The sequence below is a fragment of the Ambystoma mexicanum genome, chromosome 8, assembly GCF_040938575.1.
Source record: "Ambystoma mexicanum isolate Mex_15411 chromosome 8, UKY_AmexF1_1, whole genome shotgun sequence".
Taxonomy (NCBI): Eukaryota; Metazoa; Chordata; class Amphibia; order Caudata; family Ambystomatidae; genus Ambystoma; species Ambystoma mexicanum.
Window position 1 is genome coordinate 462,968,825 of NC_090929.1, and position 26,923 is coordinate 462,995,747.

The window sequence follows — 26,923 nt, forward strand, 5'->3', positions numbered from 1 at the left end:
GTCCAAGCCAGCTAGGAATCTTGTGTTATCTAGTGGAACTACTTTGAACCGCGATTCAAAACCAATTCGATGCCTTTGAACCTATAGGTCCCTCCCAAACTGCCTTTGGCTCTCTACCATCTCAAACCACTTGCAGTGTGTTTAAACAAGTTTTCTGCCACACAGTGCCATCTGAGCATGCTGTTGCCTCTCCTTGAACCAGAAGATTTTTGTTACAGCCCTTGAAGCGCCATTAGCCCGCCAGCACCTACAATGCAATTCTTCATCAACATTCAACAAGGCACGGAAGACTCCTTCAAACAGTGATCTCCGAACACCACCTCGAACTGCTCAAACCTACGTGCACATTCAGTCACGTGCATCCCCAACATCACCTGGACAGTTGAACTGACGCTGGCGGATCTCATGATCTGCACCTCTTCAAGCACCATTTTGAACTGCAGCATAGTTTTGACTCGACCCGGCTCTACACCTGAAACCACACAGCTGCTGCAGTTGAACTCTTTGTCCTGATGTGCTTGCACCGATGGAACCACATAGATGCTGCTTCCTACCGCTGTTAAGGACTTGCGGATAGGACCTCACAGCATTCATCCAGATTTTTAGCAGAGAATTCTGGGCCCATCAAAGACTGCCCACCGCAAGAACGGAAACTAGCCATGGGGCAAAGAATACTGGGCCTCATTACGAGGTTGGAGGAAGCCATGGAGCTGGTAGCTCCATGGCTGCCTCCAAAACCCTTCCGACTCCGCCCTGGTGAATGGAGCAATTACTGGTCCATTCCGAGGTCGGAGGGACCGGTAAATGCCCATTCACCAGGGCCATTCCCCATTCCCATTTGAGCCCCCAAAGGGGGAAGTGGGGAAGTTGCTAATAACGGTACCGCAAATTGCAGCACCGTTATTAGCTCTAGAGTCCCTTTGCAGGTCCCGTCCTTAACGCCTGAAAAAAACAGGCTTTAAGGAAGGACCCGCAAAGGGAACTCGTAGTAGGGCGGTAAGGGATTACCAGCACCGGTGCCCTGACCGGTGCTGGTAATCCCTTACCGCCCACCTCTTAATGAGGCCCACTGTCTTCATTGTCCAAAACAGACAGGGATCGCACAGGAAAAATAATTCTCCAGCATTCTCTGCTTCTGAGCCTGTGTCACACGGTTTTATGCAAGTAGGATGTCACAAAATCAGGTCCACCCCAAAAACCTGCAGGGTGTCCTCATAGGTCAGTTTGACCTAACTATATATATAAAAACCATACATTTGTATACTTATTGGCTCGCCACATCAGGTGGCTCTGCCTGAGCCTAACCCTAAATGTTAGCATTGACACTGTTGCAGGGTCGCAGGAAGACCATTGGCCCATGCAACAATTTATACCACATCACAAATGGATCTTCTGGATTGGCTAGAGCGTGTCCTCCCAAGCTTGGGACTCTGTATGGTCACAGAGCTGAGTGTACCTTTTCAAGGTGATGGGAAAGCGCATGGAGAGCTGTGTGATACATATTGTTACCACTGTCTGATCACCTAAGACTGAGAAAGTGCCTTCAGGTTGCAGTTTTGTTTGGCAACCCTTGTATCATTCCACTCTGATTCGCTGGGAACAGCTTCTCTTCCCTCCACGAGTAAATGAGTATTATCCTGTTCTGCTGGATCACATTTGAGAGGACCATGAAACAAAGCCCTTCTGTCTGCAATTATGAGGATTTTATTCTGACTTCTTGCAGGAGGCGTGCTGCCTTAGGAACCAGGAATACTCCACCCGCCCCTGTCCTTGGCTGTGAACACCAGCTCTGTGCCTCGTGCTGCAGGGATCATGTCTCCCCTTGCATGTATCTGGGGCCTGTCTTTCCAACCTGATTCACTTCAGTCACCCTATAGGTTCCATATGTGTCTTCATCGCTTCTTAAGGTTAGTTGCAATAAAGCATGTGCAAGCTTGGTCCACGTATATATTCTGCATCTTGCGGTTTCACTTTGGCAACAGAAAAGAAAGGTTCTTAGCATTATGTAAATGTATCTGTCCTCTACCTAAAGGAGTTATATGCATGTTTTTCATGTCTTCAAGCAATAAACTAGTGCATGTTTGTGTAGCTTCGTGAATGGATGCATATTTGCTTCATGGCTAACACGGCTGTGTTGTGATGTCCCTAATCACCTCATCGATACCTGGCTTTATTGTCAGTCGACCTGGTCCATTGATGAGACCTCTGTGTCCTCGAAACCATCAACTGGATAGGGTTTAAATGGCTTTCTGAGAGAATATCTCTTGCCATATCTTTGAAACATTGGTTCAGTCAGTAACTGTACAAAGAGCAAGTTACACCTTTCATTCTTCATTCTGTGGGTGGACAGTCCTCTGTGAGATGTCACCTGACTGGCTCAACTCAATTGCCCTTCGCAACTCAAACCACTGGGGCATCACTCGCCGACTTCCTCACAGTGGTTAACATGTGATGTGATCATGCTCCACCTCGAACCACCACCTTATTGAACTGCATTCTGGAATATCATGATCACCACTTCAAACCTATACTGAACCTCAATGCGAACTGCTGGAGTGTTACTCGTTAATCCTAACCAGCAGATACACCGTCTCAAACCGGTTCGACTTCGAACCGACCCAGATATGCATTCTGACCTGTATCGCTCCAGTGCTGCCCTCAAACTTCTGAGCCCTGGTATTTGACTCGGCTCAATGTCCACTCTATGCTTGGATCAACTACGACACAAAGTCCTTGAACCTGGTTTGATCTGCTTGCACAACAGCTTGAAACCTGGTTTGACGCTGTCGAACTCCCAAGAACTGCAGTAAACATATCTTTTTTGAAGAACGTTGTGGTTTTTCCTAGCCTTGCACCCCTGATTAATTACTCAGAGTGCTGCATTGTGCTATCTGTGCTTATTCTCGGTTCTTTCCTCAGGGTTGGGTTTTGTGTAGTGTTTTTCAATTTAGTTATTTTGCAGATGGTGTGTTTTATTAAAGTATATCTGTTTTTATAGAACCTTGCTTGGACATTCCCTTTACCTTGGACTGTTATGCTTTGCTATTTGTATCGTTGCTGAATCAAATTCAGACCCATCTTAAGAGCATAGTCTTCCGTTGGTGCACGTTACCACAAAAAGTGAACTAGTTATGTCTCTTAACTGAGCCTGTCTTGCTCTTATGATTGTGTTGGCTCTTGGTTGTAGCTGTGTGAGAGCTGTGGTGGCATTTTAGCTTTCACTCATCATTGTACTTGTGCAGGGCAGAATCCAATTCGTTACAATAATCCATTCAACCAGTGAGTAAATCACTTTCATTCTGTAAATAAATGAACCGGGCCCTGCTTGCTTAACAGCATTCTCTAAGTGCTCATTTAGGGTTTCTGATCCCCTGCTGGCTGCCTGTCCTATGATAACCTTCAGCTATTAACCCCATTTCTTGATCTGGTTACGTGGGATTATGCCACATTCCTAGGCAGTGTCCTTGGGCTATACCCTATATGTCTTCTGCCCACATTGCATGGTGCCAGGTCGGCACTGCCTCAGAAATTAGCACTTACCTCAAGAGTTCCATTGTGTTTCCTGTTTTGGGTGGTGCTGGCGCAGAGCACTGTCAATGTGAAAAAATGGCCCACAAAAGTTTGTTTTAAGCTGGCGACATCTTTCCACACATCCCAAATGAGGCGTGCACAATTTTTAGTGGCATAAGATTTTTTACTGCCCATCTATAGATGCCCAGTAAAAAACATTGTGCAATAATAAGAAATAGCTAGCATGCAACACCAAATTGCCAGTCTAGCCACACAATAACACTTATCATGCTTGCTTTATCATAGATGCCCAGTAGAAAATGTCATGCCACAGAAAGAAATGGCTAGACTGGCTACATCAAAATGAAAGTGCAGCCATGTAATAACACATATCATGCTTGCTATATCAATGATATGGCAAGTATGATTAGTGCTATTACGAGGCTGGACTGGCATTTTGGTTCAACACGTTGAGAAATGTTTTACTGTAGCATGACATTTATTTACTGCCTCTCCAATACTGTATCATAGATGCCCAGTAAAAAATGTCATGCCACAGTAGTGAATGGCTAGACTGGCTACACCAAAATGCCAATCTAACCACCTAATAACACTTATCATGCTTGCTTTATCATAGATGTGTAGTAAAGAAATATCATGTCATTGTAAGAAATGGTATAAACAAAGGGGACAACAACAAGCTACCTTTCGATATCCACACCGGAGGTAATAAAACTAGGTCCCAAACCATGTATGTATGCAGACAAACCATCTTTATTTTAACAAATATAAAGAGATGGAAGGCTCAATTTTAGCAAAAATATCTCATATATTTATTATGTTCTACTCAGTCATAAAACAGACCATTCGATCACATTCGGTCACATTTGCAAATCTCAACAACATAAAATAAAGTAAAAATAATACTATGTGAATGAACACAAAGATCAAAACTGTTGATCAATTGTCTCTTTTTACTTTATTTTATGTTGTTGAGATTTGCAAATGTGACCAAATGGTCTGTTTATGACCGAGTAGAACATAATAAATATATGAGATATTTTTGCTGGCTACATCAAAATGCCAGACTAGCCAAGTAATAACACCTGTCATGCTTGCTGTACCAATGGTACATCAAGAATCACTAGTGTTTTTATGTGGCTGGACTGGCATTTTGGTGCATCAAGTGTAGCCAGTCATGCCACAGTTAAGAAACTACTAGACGGGCTACACCAAAAGGCCAGTCTAGCAACATAATAAGACTTATAATACTTGCTCTATCATAGATGCCCAGTAAAACAATCATTGGCAATGCCAACAGCTTTGACTTTTGTGTAGGCATAGGAAAGGCATTTACCAGGCACTGCGGTAGTGGTAATAACTGACTATTGATGGTAGCAGCTACAAAATGGTGCGAGTACCTGGGCATATAATATCAGCACTCGGAAAATGCCTAATACTTATACACAAGCCACAACTGTTGGTGTTGCCAATACTTGTTTTTAACAGGACTTCAGTGAAGGACATGCATAGTGCTTATAAATCGAGTGGCTGCAGGCAGACCTGGTTAAGGCATTTCTATTGCACCAGGAGCACATTTACAACTCTAATTAAGACATTGGTCCTCATTACAGGTGTGCCGGTCCAGAAACAATGGTACTGATAAGCCTACCGGCACCATTGTTTCCGGACCGGCACACTATGGCTTTGCCTGTCGGAGCCGCCGTGCCTGACAGGGTAGACCCTGCCGGGCACAGCGGCCATGGTGGGCAAGCCGTCACAGAAGCACCGGCACTGTTAGCAATGGTGCGGGTGCTTCCGTGGTCCCCACTCCCATGGAGTCCTATTGGACTCTATGGGAATGGGGATTAACAGAATTACCGGTGCCTGAATTTGCGGCTGCTGGGGTTGCAATACCCCAGTGTTACCGGGAAGTCAGGCGCCAGTAATTCTTTACAGGTCCGGCGGCAACCCACAAGTATCACCGGCAGGGTTCCTGCCGGACCCGTGATGAGGCCCATTAACTTTCAGAAACTTAGAGGTAGATAGCGATAGAGCTTTAAAGTGCGAGAGAGAGAGAGAGCGGGAGAGACAGAGAGAGAGAGAAAGGTAGAGAATGATGGAGAGTGAGCGATAGAGATAGATAGTGGTAGATAGAGAGAGATAGAGATACAGGGACATAGAGATAGAGATTGGGAGATAAAGAGATAGAGGGATAGAAATAGATAGAGATAAAGAGATAGATAACTCTGTAGAGAGAGAGAGATAGGGACAGATAGGTAGATGGATAAAGATAGATAGATAGATAGATAGATAGATAGATAGATAGATAGATAGATAGATAGATAGATAGATAAAAAGAGAGAGAGCAAGTGTGAGAGATAGACAGGGAGAGAGAGGTAAAGAGAGTGATAGAGTGATGTAGAAATGTAGAGAAAGAGACAGAGAGAGAGAGAGAGAGAGAGAGAGAGAGAGGGAGAGGTAGAGATAGAGATAGAGACTGATAGTGAGCTAGATAGACATAGCTAGAGATGAGAGATAGCGCGAGAGAGAGAGAGAAAGCATGTGATCAGGCCCTGCCACTCAGTTGCTCTGCCCACCTCCAGTTTTTTGCACCTTCCAAGCCTCTACTTAAAGACTCTAGTCCAGCGGTAGGGGGAAAAAAGCATTGCATGGGCTGCTAGTCAGGTGACCAGGCCCTGCCACTTAGTCGCTCTGCACACCTTCAGATTTCGCACCTTCCAAGCCTGTGCATAAGGACTCTAGCCAGCTCCAGGCAGGCAGCACTGAGTAGGCTGCTGGTCACGTGACCAGGCACTGCCACTCAGTTGCTCTGCCCACCTCCAGTGCTCACGCCTTCCAAGCCTCTACTTAAAGATGCCAGGCCAGCTCCTGGCAGACAGCATCGCGAAGGCTACTGGTCACGTGGCTGTTAAGATGGATTTCTGAACTATGACCTGGTAGGCAGAGGTTCAGAAGGGCAGCCTAGTTTCTTGGAACAGGGTAACCTTCTGGACAAGCAGACCAATCAAGGTAGCATTGGCGGCAGTCAAGACTGGGTCTCAGGAGGGGTGAGGGTAATCGAAAGTCCACAATGAGCACACACAGTAAACAACACCACAAATTACGCTCAGTCAGGTTTATATGTCAACAATATATATACATTTATTAAACACAAGGTGAAACCACAGCAATATTAACAATACTAACACAACACTATACTAGGAAACATATACACAGTAGCTATTGTTAAGGTCTGACAGTGCAAATATACTTTAGGCAATTCTTCAAGAGTCTCAACCCTAACTAATAGGCAGTCCAATCTCTACAAAGTGTGGAGCCTTGCACTCAAAAGTATGTTCAGCACAGCAGCACTCAATCGTGCGTTAAAGTACACAAGGCGTCTATCCAAGGGGCGGTAGTGTCGCAGGAATGGGGTAAAGCGATGAAGAATAGAGTTCCATTATTCAAGGAGGGTTTCCACAAGGGCGCAGAGCTATTTTCAGGAATCGGGAATAGGATGGTAGTACAGGCTACCTTATCAAAGGACAGTGGCCCTTGTGGGACACTCATGTATAAAAGTCTATGGATGCACCAGGGGCCACTGGTAAGTGTTGCAAGTACTCACTGATCCTCGACGCACTCCGGACTAAACTTCGCCAGTCAAGTCCAGTTCGCTTGCAGGTTCGAGTCCAGCAGTTGCGCGTCCCTCCAGCTTTCAGGGGCTGCATTCCGGGGCCTCAGTCTGTGTCGGGACAGTGGCGATTTCACCGCTTCTGGGGAATCGATCGGACCAGTTCTACTGCAGCTCATCTTAGGGTACAGGGGGGCAGTCCAGGAACACTTCTAAAAGGGTTCATTTGCAGATTAAGCAGGAGGTGCCGAGAGTAGTTAGTCCGACTACTCCACCGGGTTAAAGCGTCCTTGCAGGCCTTCTGTGATCGATGAGAAACAGGGGCTCTGATGAGCCAACAGCGGGTTCAGGGTGCCAAACCTTCAGCGGGTCACCAGCGGTTGCACGGATCTGCTTCTTCAGTTCAGGATACTTGGCTCCTTTACTAAGTTCGGTGTGAACTCAGAAGATCAACCTGGAATAGGTTTAGAGTGTCTTCTCTTATCCAGAATCTCCTTTGTGCCAAAATGAAGAGAAACCTATAAGAGATCTGCTCACATTCAACCATTCCAGACGTGGACCAATCACGGACCACGGTGGTCCCAGTCATCCCGGCACACCAGATATCCTGGCATCCAGGATGTGAATTGGAACTAGACAGCTCCAGCTTACATCCTGGGCGCACACATACAAGGCACGCAGAAGCCGGCAAAAGCTTTGGTTTACACTGGGGTCTGCTTGACCAAATAAGGAAATTCCCAGGTCTGCTCGACCTGGGGAGGAGAAAGCGACAAAATGGCCAAAGGACAGAACAAAGGACATCGTGCCATGGCCATTTTAGGCACTGGCCACGGTCCTGGGCCAAACACGCCAATCGCAGTTTGGACCATAGAAAAGAGTGAAAAATGCTTTTAAAGTAACTGCTGCCACCAGCTCTTTCGTGGGCGCACTTGTACATTCACCAAAAATTCTTTGAGGGTGTCTAGGGCCTTATAAATGACAAAGAGACCCCAGCGCACTCTACTGGAAGGTACATTGTGCACTGAAAAAATGTTGCCAAGAAATGGCAACAAAGTGAAAGACTAAGGGAAACAAAGTCTCCCGGTACTGACAGTCTGAAGGGCATGTCAGTTTACCCTTAACAAGATGAGCAAAAGCCCAGCGGAGTACAACAGAAGTCCGGACTCCACTGGTAAAAGTCATGCTAGGATGGTCAGACAAAAGCAAAACGTTGGGGGGTTCACAACTGGAGGGAAAATTACCCATAAATCAAAATCTTTCCTAACAGTGACTAGGCCCTGCCTCTTAGTTGCTCTGCCCACCTCAAGTTTTCGGGTCCTCCAAGCCTCTACTTAAGGACTCTAGGCCAGCTCTGGGCAGACAGCATTGACTAGGCTGCTGGTCATGTGACCAGGCCCTGCCACCAGTTGCTGCACCCACCTCCAGCTTTCATGCCTTCCAAGCTTCTACTTAAGGACTCTAGGCCAGCTCCAGGCAGGCAGCACTGAGTAGGCTGCCGGTCATGTGACCAGGCCCTGCCACTCAGTTGCTCTGTCCACCACCTATTTTAACAGTTTTCCTTAGGCATTATCATCGCCGGTGTCCTCATCAAAGGACATGCAAAACAAGGACCTCACCTGTTCGTGCCTGTTCTGGCCTGATAGGGACAAGGGCCTGGCCCGCTAAGCTGCATTGCACCTACAAACCAATCGCGACTACTGCTACTCACCTAAAGATATCGCAATGTGTCTCCTCCCTCCACAGCCAATCCCCACTCTAACTAGGGTTTGAATGGCCAAGTGCCCAGGGCAACCCCAGCAAGCTACCCTATCGGACCTCATCAATATTGTCCTTGCCCCCATCCAACACCCATGGACCACATGCACATGCCCTCTCATGTTGATCAATGCTCGCTCAGTAGTCGCTCATGCTGCAGAGATCGCTGACCTCATGTCCTACAAAAACCTTGATGTCCTGTTCATCCCTGAAACATGATATACCCTATCCTCCCACCATGTTTTTGATGTCCTCCTACCCCAAGGCTACTGCATCCAACATGCCGACCGGCCAGGAAGTGCAGGAGGTGGCAAACATCCACAGGAGTAATTGGCCATGCTCCACCACCCCCTCTCCCAGAACAAGCTCATTTGAATCACTCGCCTGCCGGCTCCCTTTTTCACACAGGGAATCCATCACCTTACACCTCATCAGGAGTGACTCTACCATTGCAGACATCTCCAACTTACTCTCCTTTGCCAAATTAGCACATTCTACTTATGTCGTTCTTGGTGATTTTAACATCCCCACACTCGAAGCATGCTTTTCGCACTGACCATTTCCATGGACCTAAAGCAAATTTTGCTCTCCCCATGCACAACAAAGGCAACACCCTAGACTTAGTGTTCACATCATCCCCCTACACCACCTGTTTGGATCCGAAGCCACCGGACTAGTCTGACCATGCCGCCATCCCATTTTCAGTCACCCACTCAACTACATCTCACAAGGGTCAGGCTAAACGCCACCTCACACAACGCAGCGCATTCAAAACCTTCCCAGTCAATGAGCTGAAAGTAAACCTTGCTGACTTCCCCACCACATGGAATGCCTTGGGTCTCCTGGTATTATTCAGCAACTCTGCTATGAAACTGGTGGATACTCATGCCCCTTAAAAACAAGCCGGCCAAAGACCAAACCATCCGTCCAATGGTACACCCCCGAGCTAGACTAAAACAAACGCTCAACAGAGCCCTAGAGAAATGGTGGCACAAAAACCATAACTCAGGTGACCTCACCAACCTCAAATCTCTTGGTGCAAACTGTAGAATTCTGATTACAGAGGCCAAAGCTGCCTACTACTCCACCACCTTTGTAGTCGCCTCCAACAGCAACAAAGCTGTAAAGCATTGTACCAAACCCTCACCCGACCCCTATGCGATGCAATCAACACATCTTTTTATTGAAAAAATAGACAAAATCCAAGAGACCATCAAATCAACCTCTCACAGCATTAGCATCCCCTTCACTCGGACACACACTCTGCCCCTCTCGATCAAATTCTCTCCTCTCTTTCCCCTGGATCTCCTACAAATGATTGTCTCCCTCAAACCCACTTCTTGCTAGAGTCCTTAAGTGATGATATAATTCCAGCCTCCATCATTAAACAATTGACGGGCCTGGCACTCAATGCGCTCCTCAGCATCATCCATGCCTCCCTCACAGAAGGATAATTCCCGGACACCCTCAAAACTGGTCTCAAACAACCTCTTTTTAAAATAAACAACCCTACATCCAGATGACCTAGCCAACTACCGGCCATTACGAACCTCACGTTTATTGGCAAAATCTTGGGAAAGGTAGTTGCTACACAACTACTCACCAGAATCGAACAACTCCACTTCCTAAATGACTATCAGTCAGGGTTAGAACAAGTTCCCTTGTTAGAAGTGCAACGTGGCTTATTTCTAGGAGTTGCGCTTCTAACAAGGGAACTTGTTCTAATACTATGAAATAAGGCCCATGTTGTGGGCCTTTCCTTGTGGTAATCAGCACTCCAAATTAATCAGAAGCACATAACAGTACCAAATAGTTGAAATCATTGGGAGGCGCTGCCAAGCACAGCTTAACAACCACCCAGTCTCACTGACTACCAGTTAGGGTTCAGCCCCAAGTGTAGAATCGAGACAACCACCATAAAGGTGGTGGATGATGCCGAATATCCCAACATAGGCACCCTCCAATACGCAGACGATACTCAGTTGCGCATGAGAGTAAATAGGGTGCAGGACATCATTCAACTCCACGATTACCTAGCCATCATCCAGTGCTGTATGTCGACTGCCTACCTAAAACTAACCCCATCAAAGACTGAATTCTTCCTCATCGGTACACCCACTAAAAAAGAAAGTGTGCAACAATGGCTCAATGATATACGCCTAGAAGGATCTGATCCACAACTCTCAGACTCACTAAAATCCTTAGGCCAGCCGCCTGTCCTTCCAGAAACACAGAGCCAAGAATGCCCAAATAGTTTGGCTCAGTATCTCTACCCTTTGAAAAATCAAAGATATCATCCTGCCACAGAACTTCCGGACCGTAGTTCAGGTCCTTGTGGTCTGCATATCGATTGGGGAAATGCTCTCCTGACAGGGCTCCCAGCTGCTCACTTGGCTCCCCTAAAAGCAGTCCACCACGCTGCTGCACGTCTTATTACAGGAACACAGAAATTTGACCAAATTACCCCCATCCTTTGCAAACTACATTGGCTTCCACTCCAAGCCAGAATACTGTTGAAAACTGCATGTATCATCAACAAAGCAGTTAAGTGTAGCACACCAGAGTACCTACTGGGTAAGCTCCACATATGTGGTGGCAAATGCTCCTCGTGCAGCAAATGGACCTAACAGCTTGAATCAAACCTCGGCCGCAAAGGGAGGACTTGCAAACAATCCTTCTCTTGTCATGCACCCACCCTCTGGTACTTGACCCCGGTGTTGGCTCAGAATGCCACCACAATTCTCCAATTTCGCAATTCTCAAAACGTGGCTCTTTCAACAACACCTGACCAAAGACTTATTCCAATGGACGCACACAGTGCTTAAAGTGGGCCGGGGCCTGCCTGGGCCGGGCCCCGGCAGTCTCCAAAAAGTGGGACTGAGCCGGGGCCCTGCCGGGGCCCCCGCCCTACAGCAACATTGGCGGGAATCGCGGGATGCATTATCCCGTCGCGGCCGCAGCCGCGACGGGAAATGCGCCTGCTATGAAGTCAGGCAAGCTGACGGAAGTGTCAGCCACCCACAGCGACGCTGTGACTGGCTGCCACTTCCGTCAGTCATAGTAACTGCGTCTGGTGACCCCTCGCGCGAGAGGTCACCAGAGGCAGTTACTGACTTACTGTCCCTTTGTATCCCCAGGCCGCCGAGGCGTCTTTAACCCTCGGCGAACCAGGGGATTCTTCGACATATTTCGAGGTTTATAAAAGATGGCTTTGAAAGTACACATTTCAAGCCATCTTTTATAAAGCTTTGCCGACGGACAATTTTGTCTGTAGTCAAAGCTTTATAAAATATGGCTTGAATTGTGTACTTTCAAAGCCATCTTTTATAAACCCGAAATGTTTAAAAAAGATGGCCTGAAAACTAGTCAAACCGTAGGGTATGCACACAAATATATATAAATGATATATATTTGTGTGCGTACCTAACTATGGTTTGTGTACTTTGCAAGCCATCTTTTATAAACGTAGAAATATGTTACATATTTCTATGTTTAGAAAAGATGGCTTGCATAGTACACAAACCATAGTAAGGTACGCACACAAATATATAACATTTATATATATTTGTGTGTATACACTACGATTTGCGTGTTTTTTAGGCCACGCCCCTCCCACAAGCCACGCCCCCAAATGAGGGACCCCCCCTCGATTTCTTACCCCACTTAAAGCCCTGGACGCACATACCGACACACATACCTCACAGTACTGCGCTACTGTTAAAAAATGACAGCCCAAATGCTGGCTACCCACAATCAGTACAGGGCTCCGCTGCTCTCGAGCTAGGTCCGAGATTTAAACAATGAAATAAAAGAAAGCAATAGTGAGAGATAAAAAAAGAGAGAGAGAGAGAGCGAGAAAGAGATAGCAGGGTGCTATGTTCCTTGCAAAAGGACACTGGCACTGCTGCTGCAGGAGAAATGAGTACCATGGTGGCTCTGTTCTATTAGCTTGAACTGAACCCTAATGCTCCTCATATCTCCTACAGCAGGGGTGTTGTGTGCCTTTCAAAAGAAGAAGAAACAACGACCTTGGGAACTTTGTTTTATCAGCTTGAACAGAGCTTTCACAGCTTCATTTTTCTCATATAAGTGGCACCGTGCGGAAAAGGAAAGCCTGCCTAGATTTATTTTTCTTAAGTTAGGAATGGATTCTGAAGGCAACAGGCATCAGGCGGGCAAAGGCAGGAACATGGGCGGCTATCTTCTCCCTTATCAAAATTAAAGGGGTCCCGCACACAGAGACAGACTGTGCTGTGGTTAAAACAAGGATCACTTGCCCCAGCTTTGACACAGACATGTTACATGGTACAGTACACCTGATTGGGAGGAAATTAGTTAAACAAGCCACCATTGGATTACAACGGCGTAATGGAACAAGAAAGTGTGTCAACCGATTATGCCACAGAATTTCCAGTTGTCATGCCAACAAGGTCAGCTTTCTGGCACCCCTTTACATGCTATCTCATATCTGTACCAAAGGTGTTGACGATATTGGTGTGTATGTACCACCAAAATGCACCAAAACCAAAAATGCCATTCCACAGTAAGAAATGGCTAGACAGGCTCCATCAAAATGCTAGTCTATGATAAGTGTTATTATGCAGCTAGACTGGCATTTTGATGTAGCCAGTCTCGCAATTTCTTACTGTGGCATGACATTTTTTACAGGTCATCTATAATACAGTATCATAGATGCCCAGTAAAAAATCTCTTGTCTTCCCGCCCAAATCAGCCTCCCAGGCAGGCAAAAACCTAGCACAAGCACACGCACATTTACCCGCTCATTCAAGCACACATTCATGCAGCATTCACACAGCCAGCCTTCATTTTAAAAAGAATTCACACATCATTTACTTGTGCATTTAAAACACATTGATGCTCACTCCCTCATTCACACAGCATTAATTTCAAACAGCATTCCCCCACTTTTACACACAGCATTCACTTGCTCATTCACAGGTGCACGTACCTAACCACCCATTCATCATGTACTCGCTCATTCATACAAGTGTAGATGCACACACAAACACATTACAACATACACTTACAAAATGACAATTTATGATGATGAGGCCATCAAGTTGCAAGTCATATCGGGGTATTAGTCCATACCCCTGAAAAGGAAACTACTGCAGGTGCCTCACTCGCTGGCCGAAATACTCGTGCTAGAAAGAACAACATCGGCCCGCTGCAAAGATAGTGGCGAGATTCCCTGCACTCTTCAACGGAGTCAGTAAACTGAGCAGCCATCTGCATGTCCTACTTCGACCCCAACATGCACACCAAGGTGACAGTTGACGCTAGCCCGTGGGCCTCAGTGCCAGTCTCGCACAACATATGGGCAGCGAGCATGCACAGAGGTGCATAGTATTGTATGCCAGCAAGAGCCTCACAGAAGTAGAACAGCGCTACTCGCAGGCTGAAAAGGAGGCCCTGGTGGTCGTCTAGGCGTGCAAACCCTGGACCGCTACACATGACACCCCTCCCGGAGGGAGTGTGGGAAAAGGTTGCGATTGACTTTTACGGCCCGCTAAGGTCTGGCGAATATGTGTTGGTGGTGCTGGACGAGCACTCAAGGTACCCCGAAATTGAGATAGTACCGTCCACCGCAGCCAGGGCGGGGGTCATGGCTATGGCTGCGGTGGACAGCACTATCTCAATTTCGGGGTACCTCGAGTGCTCGTCCAGCATCACCAACACGTATTCGCCAGACCTTCGCGGGACGGATATTATCTGCCTAGGGGGTCCCCAAGTTGGTCAAGTCCGATAATGGACCTCCGTTCAAAGGCAAAGACTTCCATAATTGTGCCAACTACACTGGATTCCATCAGAGAAAAATTACTCCACTCTGGCCCGAGGCAAATGGGGCAGTGTGGCGATTTATGGCCAATATCAAGAGGACCATTAGAATAGCCACCATTACTCACATGCCTATCGAGCAAGCACTGTACCAGCATCTACGTGATTACCGAAATACACCTCATGACTCCACTGGACCATGTCCAGCCGAACTAATGTTTGGTCGACCTGTGCACTCACGACTTCCCCACGAAGCCCAGCAGGAGAAAGTGAGACCACAAGAAAAGGAGGTGAGGAACAGGGATATCAGAGCAAAAGACAAGATGAAGGTTTATGCAGACCACAGAAACTGGGCTCGGCAAGCAAACTTGAACATCAGCAATCATGTCTTGGTGTGACGTCCCAGTCCACAAGGATATGCCACAAGACATGCCACCATTCGATACACTGCCTCTGACAGTCAACAATGTGAAGGGGTCCATGATCACTACTGAGAGAGCCGGCTAGACAGTGATGAGGAACCGCTCATTCTTCAGAAAAGCACAGCATGGAGCATCCCAGGTAGACCAATTCGAGAGCGGATGTGAGGAACGTGCGAGAGAGAGATGTGGATACCTGCTGGATGAAGAGGAGTCGGATGTGGAAGGTCAGGCACCTCCTGAAGGAGGATGGGCGGAGGACAATATACAGAATCATGCTGAGGACGGGCCATGACGCACCATCCGAAAACTGAGGCAGTGGATTGAAGAAATGGGGTAGGACGATGTTATGTTGGGGCGGTGTAATGTTGCGCATGGTCTCCTGTCCTCAGGGACATGCGCGGATCTGGAGATTCTGGTCACATGACAACAGTTGATGTAAGCGCGCGATGCGCGCCAATAAAGTAGTGTCATGTTAATCGTTAACCTGTGTGGTTGTATTGTCCTGCTGCCAGCAGTGCTGCGTGCGCGCATTACCGATCCTAAGCTGGGATCCTACACAGCCATTGTTCATTTGGGGGAATAAAACCTAACAGCAAGCTTGTAATTAGTACACAGCATTTATATGTAATAACGCACCATGGCATTAGTACACAGCATTTATATGTAATAATGCACCATGGAATTAGTACACAGCATTTATATGTAATAATGCACCATGGCATTAGTACACAGCATTTAAATGTAATAATGCACCATGGCATTAGTACACAGCATTTATATGTAATAATGCACCATGGCAGCATTTCAGTTTAAATTTTGAAAGCACGTTTATTTCATGCAGCATTCAGCCACGCAGGCCTACAATTGTTGGTATCAAACTAACTGACTGCTCTTGCCGCAAATGTTTTTTTAGAATAATAATGCTAGCTGCATGTTATATCACGGACAGGATTACTCAGAATGCCGCACGCAACATGGCTGCGAGCCATGTGCAACAGGGCAGGAACCTGTTTATTTTTGTTAGTAATGGGTTTGCGCGGGACTTTGGTCTGTTTTTTGCTATGAATGATCGCCACCGCCCAACCCAGCATTCCCGAGTTCCCTTTCCAGGAGGGAGGGTAGATAACTGTGGCAGGTGTTACATACTTAAGGTGAATTATATTACAACTGGGGCACCTGTTTTAATCAACTAACAACTTTGGGACAGTGCATTGCACGGTGTATGCAGCTTTTGCCACAGGGACCAGGTCCTGGCAGTTTTGGTGAGTGTAGTTGGCTTGCAATAAAAGGATGATGGGTCCCAGGGTAAAAACAGCAAATGTTATACCAGCTGAATTACTTGCAATTACATGCATGTTTGATGTGCTATCACAGGTAGAAAGATCAGAGAGGATCGTTTTCAGGTGGATCACGGTAATGCTCGACACAGGAGCACTGCCGAAATATCTGGGTATGTTTTTTTGTGTTGCAAAACTCAGGTGTGAAGGAAGTTGCTGCATTACTAGTGTAAAAGCGGTGACCTCAAGGAAACTACATGTATAAAGACCAAACAATGGCCCTCAGTAGGACTCATTCCAAGGTTGGCGGGGCGGTAATTCCCCCTTTCTCCATGGCCCTTCCCCATTCCCATTTTTGCCCCATGGGGCTCAATGGGAATGGGGAACGCAGCAATTACGGTACCGCAAATTGCGGTACTGTAATTGCCATCAAGGTCCCTTTGCGGGTCCCTTCTTTAACGGCTGGTCCAGACCAGCCGTTCAGGTCGGGAGCTGCAAAGGGACCTCGTAGTAAGGCATAAAGGGTTAAGGGCACTGTAGCCTTTTGCGGCACCGTTAACCCCTTAACGCCTGGGTCGTAATGAGGCCCAATGTATGGTACAGGAATCTTTGATGCAGCCTTGCGGGACAAGTGCACAAATTACACGCTATAACAGCTACTTTTACTCCTATCGTCATAGATCCATTCGGAATGTCGGGAGAAGGGTGACCAGACATGTTCTCCAGCGGCGAAGGTAGCTCCAGCGGCGCCAGTGGGCACGATTTTGAGGATGAGGTCGAGCTATGGGCACTCTTTCAGGAGTAAGCACTCCTTGCACAGCAAGGTTGGGCAAAAAAGGTGCTTGAGGAGGAGCGCGAGGTGCCTACACACGAGCAGGTCGTACAAGAGCAGATCTGCCCACCCATCACGATAGACACCCAACCGCCCACTGAGATGCCTGTCAAAGAGCCACCGATGAGAAAGAAGGCAGTGCGTCAATCATGGGGTAAGGCAGCCGCGGCAAAGATTCAGGAACAGTTGTTATTGCAGGTTGTGACAGATCCCGCACAAACCTTTGGTGCAGGGCAACCGGCGGAATTGCCAACAGGTAATGAGTTGGGAAATGGGGCAGTAAGTGGGGCAGTTGAGCTGCCAACAGATAACGAGTTGGGAAATGGGGCAATCGGTAGGGTATTGAAATAAATGCTGAGGTTGTTGCGGGCAATGGTGCTGCCAGTGAGGGAAGGGGCCACAATTGAGACCGCAAGGAGAGTTTGGGAGGAACCCACATTGCCTGCCGCGATCGTGGGGTTCATGGGGGCATTGACCACCCTTGCTGCAGTAGGACTGTCTTGCACAACTGAGATCCAAGCTGCACCATTGCAGCAACAAGTTTTCGCAAGATTGGGTGATTTTAGGGGGCAATGACAGGGGGAAAAAGAGGAAGTATCCGCGACATTGGTACTGATGGTTCCCACACCACAGCAGTCAAATTTGATGGCAGGGGTGCAAGGACCCACGATAAATGTTGAGGGTGGGCCTGACATAGGTGTTCTGCAGGCGGGAACACGAAATATGGTGCAGAGCGACCCCCTACTGGCCATTGCTTCTCTGCTGTCTAGCAGGTCTACTTTAGCGTGGCATATTCCCAGGCAGGTTAAGGAGCGAATATGGGCAAGGGGGTACTTCAACATAATTTCATTGCTGTCAGTAGAGACAGCGGGCCAGATATTGCTGTTAGCAAGAAGGAAGATAAGAAGAGGCAAAAGAGAAGCAAGGCAGAAGAGAACATAGCTAACTGGAACAAGGCATTTTCTTTGGTAGCAGTAGTTATGATGAAAATGTTTCCTGAGCGGGGGGCTTTGTTTTTGAAATACAGGGACACTATTGTCAATGAGCAAGAGGTATGGCTCCACATGTTGGGTCGATTATGACTGGGATTTTAGATCCAAGATGGCGCTGGTTCCCGATATGACATGAGATCAAAAGGACATGGAAGGTTGGGTGTCATACATGGGGGGACAGAGCCAGCCAGGACATTGGCAAAGACAGCAAGGGAACACACAGAACATGGTTGGGTAGGCAGGAGCACAAGAGAGGTAGCTGGTGACCCTTTCACCAGAGACCCCTGGCACCAAGGGGAAGGGGCACACATGGGCGACATGCAAGGACATGGCGCAAGAGCGACAGATGGCGCAAGGACATTTGCCAACTCGTGAAGGTTGTTTAACGGGGGGTCGTGCAGTTGGGGTACAAAGTGCAGATTCACACATGAATGTTCCAAGTGTGGGTGAGTCCACCCGGTGGCCAAATGTTACAGGTTCAAAGGGGGGGTAGTTAGGGGGCAACACAGAGGTGCTTGTTAGGCCAGAGTGGGTTAAAGGCCCCTCCCCGGTTGAAAGAATAATGCTGCATTAATTTTTAAATGAATATCCAAAAGACAAAGAGCGCAATTTACTATACAAAGGTTTTAGGGATGGTTTCCAAATACCTTATGAGGGGCCGCTGACGGTGAGGGTGGCAAAGAACTTGCCGTCAGAATTGAAACAGTAATGCAGTGGTTAAAGAAAAGATAAAGAAGGAATTGGAACTGGGCAGAGTGGCAGGCCCTTTCACCTCCCCCGTGCCCAATTTCATTGTGTCCCCATTGGACAGCATGCAGGAAGGAGCAGAGGGGTAGTATCATCCACTACCTAGATGATTTCATTTTTGTGGGGAGAAAGGGGTGGGTGATTGCGCGCACACGCTGGCATCCCTTCAGAATCTGATGGGCAGGATGGGCATCACGCTGGCAGCGGAAAAAATGGAGGGTTTGAAAACAGAGGTCCAAGTAAGGCCCTCATGAACCCCACACAACTCTCTGTCCCAAGACTAAGACACGCTAGATGCACCTCACTCTTAGGCCCTTCACCGCGATCAATGATGTATCGCAGATGTGAGAAACATTACTCTCTCGGACAGCCATTCAGGCCATACCCAGTCGATGATCTGGAGGAGATGGAGATGACATCAAACGAAAAAGTTGACTGACCGCAAATCAAGAAATCAATGATGTCATCACTGACATCACAACATAGCCGCACTTAGACATGAGGTACAAAGCCATCCATTCACTAATTAGATGAACATGCACTAGCTTATTGCATATAGACACAAAACACTTGCTTATGACTCACGCAGGTATATGACAGACACACAGACATATCTCTATATATAATCACGTTTTTCGCCAAAGATAACCCGCAAGACGCCAAAGTATACGTATACCTCACTTGCACATGCTTGACTGCCACTAAATGGAACAGCCATAAGGGCAAATATGGGAGCTATAGGCCCACTGAAATGAATGAGGAAGGGGAGACAAGCTTGAAGTACATGGAAGGGTTGGCATGATCGCTGCAGCCAGAAGCAAGCCGAATCAATGCACCCAGCCATGGATGAGTGGAGACGGAAAGTTCCTGGATACAAAGACGATGCTGCAAGAAATTCAGACTAAAATCCTCATAATTACAGGCAAGAGAGCTCCATTTCGTGGTCCCAACACACGTGACCCAGCAGAACAAGACAATGTCCATTCAATCGAGGTGAACGGAGAGAAGCTGTTCCCACCAAATCAGAGGTAGAAAGATACAAGTGTTGCTCGCAAACTGCCAACTCAATGCACTCTCCCAGGCTTAGGTGATCAGAGGTGGCAACATTAGGGAACACGCAGTCCCTCCATGTTCGTTCTCATTACCTTGAGAAGGTACACTCAGCCTGGTAACTGTCGAGGGTCCACGGCTGGGAGGATCCCTTCTGCCCAATCCAGAGTCACCTTTCACGTGAAGATATCATATTTTGCAGGACATATACCTAGTTTGCCTAAATTGACCAATGTGAATGCCTGGTAGGTTTCGGGGAGGGAGCTTGGTTTTGTGATGTCGCACCTGAATAAAACCAGGTGACAAACGCTCAGAAGACGAGAACCCTGTGATCCCTGTTTTGTTAGATAATAAAGACAGTAAGTCTACCATTCTTGCAATGGGGAGTTTTTGATGGGCCAGAGTGTCTCTTCGTTGGTAACTGGGGTGACTGCTATAGAGCCCCACTGCTCTACAACGGGCCATACTGAGATGATAACTTTTTGGGGTATCGAAATTGACACAACAAAGGGCACTTGCAGACTACCCGCTGACAAGGTGCAGGGACCGATTACCCAAATAGAGAACAACCTCTCTAAAGACAGTACCACCTTGGAAAAGGTCCAACAGCTGCTTGGCAAATTGAATTTTGCATCCACGGTTATACCCGTTGGCAAGGGCAACAGCAGGGGTTACACAGAAACACCACCATGTTCGTCTCAGTGCCACCCTGAAGAAGGACCTTTGAATGTGCTGGTCATTCCTGCTAGGGTTTAACGGGGTGCAGTTATGGAGGACCCCATGGGAAACAAGTGGGGAGCTACAAATGTACTCAGATGCATCAGGGAAGGAAGGTTTCTGGGTCATCCTGGGGCAGTTATGGTGTGCGCAGAAGTGGCTGACCCAATGGCACAAGAAGGGTAGGACCAAGAATATCATGGTGCTGGATCTGTTGCCTATTGTGGAGGCACGCATGCTGTGGCCAAGGGAGATGTGTAACAGGTGGGTGCGTTTCTGGTCGGACAATAAGGCAGTGATGCAAGCCATAAACTTACAATCAGCATCTTGTCCAGCTGTACTGAGGACGTTGGTAGAGATCTGCTTATACCTGAATATCGAGTTCAGGACTCGCCATGTACAGGGGATTGTTAACATTGCAGCTGGCTCTCTTTCTCGTTTTCAGTGGGACAAGTTCCGGAAAGCCCATCCGGCAGTCGGGCAGAAGGGGCGCAGTTCAGGAGCAAATGGTGGAAGCTGGTGTCGAAGACCGAATGCTCTGAGAACTCGGGGAGCGATTGTTCACACCAGGAGTTAGGTACAATTACCAACAGGGCTACGTTAAGTTTCTGAGGATATCACATATGTTGGGTTGTTCAGAGGAGACACTAGAAGAACAGGTGCGTGCATTTGTAATGTGAGCCCACACGTAGGGGAGGACCAGGAGCTGGGCTGCATGGCATCTATCAGCAATAGCCTTCTACAGCAAGTTGCTGGGTAGATGGGACCCTACAAAATGTTTTGAAGAATGGGGGGCATTGAAAGGATGGCGCCGGATAGAAGGATCCATGAAGGATGAGCACAGGCTTATTGATTTTAAGTAATTGCAGAAACTGCTCAAGTCTCTGTCCGAAGTATATGTCAATGCTTATGAGGTTTCATTATTTAAGGTTGCTTTTGCTCTGGTGTTTTTTGGGGCTTTCCGGTCAGCAAACTGGTTACAGCAAGCAAAGATGATCAGTCAGGGAAGGCCCTGCTAGCAGGGGATGTGGCCTTTATCACCACCAGTACTGGAGATGGGCTGAGGATCAGGTTGCAAAAATCGAAGACAGACCAGGAGGGGATAAGGAAAGTGGGTCACCTTCCGCTGGGGGGGGGGGACCCTTACTAATACATGGCAGTGAAGCCCCCTGACCATTTACCAGTTTTGCAAAATGTTATCAGCCACACTGGGGGAAGTGGGATTCCACAGCAAGGGCTGGTCATCCCACAGTTTTAGGATAGGGGCCGCCACCACAGCCTTCTTGCAGGGGATGCCAGTGCCAGCAATTAAGAGGATAAGCAGATGGGATTCTGACCGCTATCGCCTATATATGAGGATGGAGGTGGCAGCCCCACACGCCCTCTGAAAGAGGAACAAGTGGAGGTCCAGGCACCATGTTTTGGTATTGGTGGAGGTGCACTGACGACCTGCGCTTTATCGCAGGAGGGATTTATGATACTGTTCATTGTCCTTTGGTGTTGTTTAATAATTTGTGAGATGTTTCATTGTATCAGCAGGTGACGCTGTGTGGTTTATGGGGCATTTGTTTGTGGCACGTTCTAAGAAGAGATCACAGCAGTAGAATAGAGGTTCCAACATGGGATTGAAAAAGACAGAAGTGGTTTGGCTGGGCACAACGGGCATGAGATGGCATTCATTGTTGCCGGCAGTGCACAGGAAGCTGCAAATGAGGCCGGCACTCCAAATTTTGGTTTTGTACTTGGGCGGGAATGACTTTGACACATTAGGAAGGGGACGCTTGTTGGCACAGATGCATGTGGCACTGAGGATCTTGGCACAAGAGCTACCGGCACACACATTTTTTGGTCTGAAATTGTGACCCGGCAGCAGTGGTGTGGAGCCCCCTCCAATGCTGCGATGGAAAAATGTACAAGGAGATTAACCAGGAGCATGGAGAAATGTGCTAAATACGAGGGCATGGGTTTTATTAGGCATTGGTTACTGGGCCAGCACCCCGAGCATTTTGAGTGCGATGGTGTACATCCGACCGACAAAGGGCAGGTACTTTTTCCCGTACAAATAGTGGTGTCATTAAGAGAGCTGGCTGTGAAAAGTTCCCCTGGTGAGTATGACTTACTGTTTGGGGGCATTGGAGGCAGCGGGGAAGCCAACCCCAAAGTGTGGCGGAGTAACAGGGCGGTCCTAGCCGGGGAGGAGTTTTGCGCTGCGGTTTTGGGCCTGAGCTGTACCAATGGCTGCTCTTGAGCCAAGTTCGGGTTTCAACAGGCACTGGCGTCCTTATGGACAGTTGAGACTCCTCATCAACTGAATGCAGTGGTCCCGGGTTTATTTGCACCAAGCAAGGGCATGGGAGCTACTGCCTTGCAGTTGGTAACCAGAGAAAGACGTTGGTTACTTTACAAACCGGAAGTGACATGGGTCTCCCAAGGACAATAACATACTGTTGAAAGCCCGGGAAATCAAAAGGGCCACCTTAAAAGGTGCTGTCGGACATTGTGCTAAAGGAGGCTAGGACCGGCCCCCAAGTTTTGTTTGCTGACTCCAATAAATGTGATCTGCTGTTTCCAAAAGGTATAAATTGTGTCTGTGGTCATTATTTTGAAATTAATTATTGGCTCTGGGTCTGTGTTGGCGGCTAAAGTAGGGGATGGCCCCGATAAGGAGTTGGCCAGCCCTCAGAGCGGGCACTAGTAGAGGGACAGCCTGCATGGTGGTCTGCCCCTCTGCCCCCCCCCCACCTAGGGGTATACAACGTCTCACCTCTCCTGAAGGAGGCGGAAGGGGCGTTCCCCTGGGCCGGCCAAAACCGACTCTGGGTCCATGGACCTATGCTTCTTTACAAACCGGAAGTGACATGGGTCACCCGAGGAAAATAACATACTGTTGAAAGCCCGGGAAATCAAAAGGGCCACCTTAAAAGGTGCTGTCGGACATTGTGCTAAAGGAGGCTGGGACCACGCCCCAATTTTGTTTGCTGACTCCAATAAAAGTGATCTGCTGTTTCCAAAAAGTATAAATTGTGTCTGTGGTCATTATTTTGAAAGTAATTTTTTCCTCTGGATCTGGGGTGGGGTGCCAAAGTAGGGGATGGCCCTGCTAAGCAGTATTTTTGTATTTGCATTTGTAATGCGCCACATGCAGACTGAACTACGTGAGGCTCAAGGGACCTCACAGAACGAAGCTCGCTTGAACAGCCATTCGGACAGATAATCAGATGAGGGCATCGGAGAAAATAGTAGCCTGCCGATCACCGTTGGTCCCCTTTTCCTCCAGCTTTCCTAGCCGGGCAGAGTCAGGCTTCAGAACCCGGAACTGTAACTCGGGGCCTGGAGATTTGCACTTGCTACCAGCGCGGCTTTTACTGGCAATTAAGACACTGGCGTCAGTTCCCCGAGATCAGAGATGCGCACTGGTTCTCAGTCTCTGCTCCCGCCGAGAGTTACTGATTTGGAAATCATTGGACAGGCAGACAGCTTGCCAGAGGCCGGATCCCGGGGGTGCCTTGTTAACCGCGCTACTGTATTTACAGCAAGAGCTTCTGACAGAGAACAGAAGCTGTTTAACAATGCCATTGTTTGGGCAGAAAGAGAAAGGCGCCCCCCTGCGCAGATTATAAAATACACCAATCGGGCCTTCTGTGTAAGAGAGAGTCGCGCAGGCGTGGCATGTGACTCAAAAGCGAAGCCAGGAATTCTGTAGGAAGGCCAGGGATGGGGGAAGAGGGGAGCGTCCAGAGGTCAATAGGGCACGGCATCTGTGTGTTCAGACTCACTTTGTTCAAATCCCTTCCGGCAGCCATGCAAATAACCAAGCTCAAACTCTCTCTTTGGGAAGTGGGCGTGTTGACCCGTGTTGTGTCCTGCTGTCTGTGCTTCCAAGATCGCTACGATACGAGTTTGGGCATTTGTGTACTTTCATCCAAAGGTCAGGGACTCCCAATGACCACCTGTGCCGACACCCTGTTCCTTGGTGCGTTGACTCGTAGCCATTTAGCATGTTGGATCTTTGTTCTCTTAGTATGCATGTAATTGTGTCGCTCACCTGGACATTTCATGAATTGGTCAAATACAATGTAAACATCTACTGTAAGGGTTCCCCCGTGGCCTGTTTCTGACGACGTGGGTTGTGCAACACAGAAACCAGCGTTTGCATGTGGGCTTTCATATTTAACTAAATTGTGTGATCCTGGGCAAATCGCTGTATTAACTTAGGGCTATCATGTGTCGGTCCCTCCTAAGTGTAATGCCCTTTTAAGACGGGCCATGTCTGTGTCATGGCCCCACCTAATAAAAGGAGCTCCTGCATGCACGTGTCTCACAACAGCGGCAGTCTCCAACAACTGAAGTCCTATGTCAGTCTCTCATTTCGGGCCTGCAGGCCCCACCGTTTGACCACGGTCCTGGCTGGTCCTGGCTGCGGCCCTGACCTGCAGGCATACACAGGCCACACTGTGTGATCACAGTGCTGCAGGTCCCTGCTGGTCTGCTCTCAGGGGGGTCTTTCAGGGTCGCTATCTGGCAATCATTTTTGGTCACTAACCAGAGTCTCTTTTTGTGAACGTTGTAAGTGCTAATGTGAAATAATTCACAATTGTTTTCATTACGTATATTGTTCAACAGAAACATACATGTATTTATTTGAGATAACATATTGCTTCGACCAACAACTCTTCACAACAGAAGCTGAACCGTCCCCTTTTCTAAGGGTTGACCAGCAGCAGAGCAGTGGATTGCAGAAGCACACTAACCGTGTGCCTGCATGGGAAAGTACAAACATGGAAAGGGGACAGTAGTACATGCTGCGAAGAAAGGGACTTCCGGGTCGCCAGCAGAAAAGGACGAGCAGATTTGCTGAAGAAAGAATGCTTTTCAATTAGATGGCTCAGCGGGCTCTCGCGTAGGTAATTTATTCTCACGAGAACATGAGAGCGGAAAAACAGGATTACAAGGGTGCGAAAACCGCTGCCTTGCAATCGACTCGACAACTCCAACCCGTACTGGCTCAGGAACCATGATCGAACGATCCTGTCACAGACCAGTGCAACACATATTTGCGTATTTCCTGGCCTTCACCTGACCTCATTGGCATAGCAGACGACATGAGTTAGCAGGGTGCAGATACGCCGCGCCTCCTCCATTATCCCCAAGAAATAGCACCACAACTCTCCCCCCACTGCTGCAAGCATTTGTCAATACAACTCTGTGAAACGTAAACAGGAGTTCTGACAACTTTTGCCACCATCTAACATTTGGTTAAGCAGGAACCTTTTCAAAGGAGGGCAGAATTTGCGGTCTTGGGCAAGCCTGTTGATCTTCTCATTTTCTGCTATGGTCTAAATCTGCGACCGGTTCACCTCCAACTCTCCCTAGGTGTTGGGGGCCCACTCCCGGGTAACAGGATCAGGCCACCCAGATGTCGGGATCACCCGACATGGACAGCAGGGCCGTGCTCACGCGGCTAAACATGAGGCAGTGATTACCCTGCATGCTCCGGGTCACAGGAGCTCCACAGGTGGGCTGGGGACACCCAGCTCACTGCAGCCCCGGCTCTGTGGGCACCCAGGCCGGGGTTGCCCATTCAGCCATGTTCACATGGCCCCTCCACTCACAGAGGACGGAGTTGCCCAGCATGGGTGCCGACTTCGTGCAGGGCCCCGTCCTTGGGCCTCCTGCACGCGGTGTGACACCAGCATGGTGCCTGGCAAGAACGACACCGGAGTTAGGACATGATCGACTGACGAGCCGGAGTGGCTCGCCCCTTTTATTTGCATGGTCACATGGTTACCCCATGTAACCATGACACCAACACTGGAATGCACCATGTCCCCCAGAGGGGTGACATGCAACACTCCTCCTTTTTCATAACAACAAAACCAAAAAACACCACCACAGCATAAAACACACTCTAATACCTAGAACTGTAAATCCTCCAAACTCGCACCCTTTATTAACCTGGGTAAGTGGTTCACCTGTTACCGAATGGCACCAATGAGAGCTCCTGGCACCACATACCGCCCTCCACATGTACGGATTTTCACAACTTTACATCGCCAACTGACTGGGCCATTTTAAACAAGTGCAGGTCTGCAGGCTCCCAGCCTCCATGGGGATGGGTGTGTGGTGTCCATCTTGCGCACTCGTGGAACTGCAGGAAACCAGATGGTGCTTTCACCAGTGTTCATTTA